Genomic DNA, 4,412 nt, shown 5'->3' with positions numbered 1-4,412 from the left:
TGATTCCATCATCCATACATGCCTCATTCACACATCTAAACTAACTAATAAGATTACAGCAGGGTTTGCAAAAATGAAGGTTGGAGGAAGCTTTTACAAAGTGGAGTGAGTGTTTTAAAATGGGGTTTGAATTACAATATGTCAAACAGTGAACAGAAGTTACAATGTAGGCAAGTGTAGCAAATGGTGAACAGAAGTTACATTAATAAAGTGAACAATTAAAAACGATTTCATTTATCAGTTCTACACCATCACTGACAGGGGTTTGTCTAACCTGCTCTTAAAATCTCCTTAACATAAGTGATTTTTTGGGTGACCTCCCACTCACTCACACAAATCTTTGCAGCTTCTTTCCAGATTTCAACCATTTTTGAGGAAAATTGAATTACATTTTAAAATGTAAACCTTTTCAGAGGGGAAGGGCATACAGGCCTGATCCAAAGTCAGCAGAAGACAATGGAAGACCTTTGAATCAGACCCTATAGCTATAATTCAATCAACATGAACTTTAAGTGATTTACTAATGTCATCAGAGTTAAAAAGAGAATATAGGATTTAAGATAAATTTTCAAACCTGGAGGCCTAAAGTTAAACGCCTACATAAAAGTGGCCTGATTTTCAGAGGTGCTAAGCCCCCTGGGAACTGTGTATGCTCAGTACTTCTGAAAATCAGGCCACTTTTATGTAACTTCCTAAATAAGCATTTTGGGGATGGGATTTTCAAAGGAAATTAAGAGAGTAAGACAATGAAATACCATTAAATTTCATTCAAAATCCCAGCGTAGGTGCCTAAATTTGGTGTCTCATGTTTGAAAATGTTGGTCTGGATTTACATGTGATTTTGGGGTACGTTATTTAATAATCCCTGTAAAAATAATGCTACTGCAACCGTACATTTTTGATCACCAAGAAGTCAACTATTTTTGAGTGATTTCTGCTTCTACATGTCTGCCTTATAATACGGTCTTTCATTTAATAATCATATAACATGGGCCATATTATATACGATATATGTGGCAAATAATAGAGCAATTTGAAGGAGCATCTCGTTTTAAATGTGCATTAACGATAATTTGACAGTCACTGTAATTTTGTCTCAAATCCACAAGGTGTCCCCATTTCCCCTTGCAGAGCTTGATGAGCTAGGCTACGTGTTCACCTCCTTGCAGAGTCCAGTACTTTGCTTTTCTCACCAATATACAAGACATGATAAATCTGTTCATTACAGCTGGAATTGCTGACATAACCATGGCCATACATTTGTGCAAAGTTCTCAAGCTTTGACAAAATGGAGGATATCCGTGGAATAAATTTCTAGCAGGTTTTGTGGAATCCATCAGCAACGTGGAAAAGTTGCACAAAATGATCATCCTAGGTCCAGATTTTCAAACCTAGGTACCTCAAGTTAGATTCCTAAATTACACTTCATGTGAATATTCACATTTAGTTGATGGGACCTGTCATGTGCAGGAAGTTAAACACATCCAGGTTTGCAGAAGCAGGGCCTTAGTCTCCTAAGCAAAAGTGTCCTGATCTTATAATGATCAAGGCCTGGTTTGCACTGCAGAGTTAGGTTGATGCAAGGCACTAACTATGTTACTGTCTACGCTAAAATTTCACTCTAACTGATGTAACTCACTTGCTATGCCTATATAAACACTCCATCTCCATGAGCGGCATAGACTTTAGACTGACATAATTACGTTGATGCAATGTCAGTGTAAATACTGCATTACTTACATCGGCTGTTAGTGGCATCCACGAGCTGTCCCACAATGCCCCACCTTGACTGCTCTGGTTAACATTTTGAACTCTGCTTCCCAGCGGCCAGGTACACAGGAAGCCACCCCTCCACTTTAAAGCCTCACCTAGGAACTCTTGAGTACATCTAGCAACTGCCCAGCTGACCATGCCAGCTCCACGCTGCAGACGCACTTCTGCCTGGAGAGCACAGGAGGTGTTGGATCTCTTGGGTCTGTGAGGAGAAGAGGCTATGCTGTGCACACACAGCTCCGATCCAGTCATAGAAACATTGACATCTACAAACAGATTGCTCAGGGCACAGGGGAGAAGGGGTACAAGACTAGGGACCAGCAGCAGTGTTGCTTGAAAGCCAAGGAGCTGCAGCAGGTATACCAGAAGACAAGGGAGACTAATAAGCATTCAGGTGCAGAGGTGCAGACCTGCTTCTTTTACAAAGAGCTGCATGCCATCCTAGGTGAAGACCTCACTACCACCACATCCAGGGGGCTACTGGATACTTCAGAGGAACCTGAGTCGGAGGCAGTCCAGCCCGAAGAAGCTGTTCCCTTTCCGCCTCCATTGCCCTCAGGAGTGAGATATTGGTTAAAATCACCACCGCCTGTGGAAAACAGTGCCAGTATTTAGTTCAGTTGCCCTATCTGCATATCCTCATGCATGTGAGCTACCCCCTGCCTTATTGTCCCAACTTGCCACCTCCTCTCCTCTGGGCCATACTCACCATGGCTGGCACTAGCGCTGTGCTCTATAAATCCCAAAGAGAAGTGAGAATATAGTGCTGGTAACTTGTGTGGATCAAAGGGAGTGAGTTAAGTATGCCAAGTATGCCAACTTTCCTTTTATCTTGTGACTACACTCACTATAGTACCTTTGCGCATTGCATCTTTTGCAGCTGGAAATGTGGCCTTGGGGGTCTCTCCATCCACACCAGCGGAGCAGCTCAGCCAGATAAGGAGAAGGAAGAGGATGTGGGATGATGTGTTCCAAGAGATCCTGCAACCCTCTGCTGCTCTAGATACCAAGCACAAGGCTTGAAGGATAGAGCAGAGAGGAGAAAGGTGCAGGAAAAGGAGAGGGATGTACTGCAAGAGATTCTAGCACTTCTCAGGCAGCAAAGACATGCTGGAGACTCTTGCTGACCTTCAAGTTCAACAGTCCTGTGCTCACCTCCCTCTGCAACCCACAGAGAACTGCCTCTGAGACCTCCCTCCCCCCACTACATTCCATGTGGCATCCAGGGCCACTGCACTACCCCTACCATGCCTCCCCAAGAGAGAGTACAGGCAATCACAGCTGCTCATACACTGACCTGTGGTGTGTTTCTGAAATGGAAACAACTGTTCTTTTCCCTTTAAATGTTCTTTTCCCTGTATTTATTGTGTTTTATTCAGTTACAAACTTATCTGTTCTTCGAGTGTTTGTTCATGTCGATTCCAATCAGGTGCATGTGTGCACACGTGCCCAATAGCCGGAAGATTTTTCCCATGGACGCATTCGTCGGGTCAGTCTGAGTACCCCTTGGAGTCATGCCTTCATGGCGCCTAATATAGAGCCCGGCCGACCTGCTACTCCCTCAGTTCCTTCCTACCGCCAATGACGGTGGGCTGAAACTTCCCATAGCCCTTGCTTTAGTAAGCATGTTCAACTCCAGTTGTTTGTACATAGTTAGTTTATCCTAGTAGTTAGTGATTAGAGTTGTTGGGGGTCTCTGCCCCCCTTTCGAGTCCCCAGAGCTGTGGTATGCCGCGGTCCCTGGGATTTAAAAATGGTGTGGTCTGCGCGAAGTGCATGCCAAAGAGCGAACTACACTCCTCATGTTTAGGGTGCCTAGGGGAGGGTCACCAAAAGGATCACTGTAAGATCTGCCGCGAGTTCCACCCTAGAACTCTTTAAAAAAGGGAGCAGTGGCTAAAAGTGAACCTCATGGAGGCAGCTCTACACCCTCATTTGGACCCTGGCTCAGGGGACCTGGGTCTTAGCACTTCCTCGTTGATGTGAAGCACCCCGGCGCCGTCATTGAGTTTGGTGCTGAGAAAGGACTTATCCCGGGACACTGGGCACTGGCACGGCACCTCCCGAGGCACAGCGGAGAGCAGGCACTGGTCTCACTGGCTGGTATCTCGGAAGAAAAAGAAGCTGGACAGTTGGTCACCCCCTGCTAAATCTAAGGAAGGGAGACCTCAGGTGAGCCACAGCTCGAGATCCCCATTAGCGCCATGTCAACTCCTGCCCAGCCAAGGCAGTTGAGTCTGGGCCCCCCACGTTCACTGATCCCTAAGGGCTAGCAGTTGCCACTTCCTTCGATGCTGGAAGCTTTCGAAGCTGCTCGGGATCTGATGCACCTTACGGCGCTGTTCTCATCCCCTACGAGGGAGGAACCAGGTAGAGTCAGGAGGGAAGCTGGCAATGATGTCCAGGCATTCGCCCTCTCCACGTCCTTTGGCACCGGCTCACTTGGACAGAGAGCCTAGTCGCTCCCCAAGCTTTTAACACTCAAGGCACCGAAGCTCCACTCCTCCGTGGTCTTCAGTCTTGGAGACCTCGGAGTCAGAGTCTGACTCCTACCGTTCTCAGGGGAGCAGGAGCCAATGATCAAGGTCAAGGCAAGACAGGCGAGACCCCTAGGCGTGGCCACCGCACTGGCAGAATCC

Source organism: Chelonoidis abingdonii, chromosome 6 (assembly GCF_003597395.2).
Source record: "Chelonoidis abingdonii isolate Lonesome George chromosome 6, CheloAbing_2.0, whole genome shotgun sequence".
In the NCBI taxonomy this organism is placed as follows: Eukaryota; Metazoa; Chordata; order Testudines; family Testudinidae; genus Chelonoidis; species Chelonoidis abingdonii.
Note: the sequence above shows the minus strand (reverse complement) of the source record.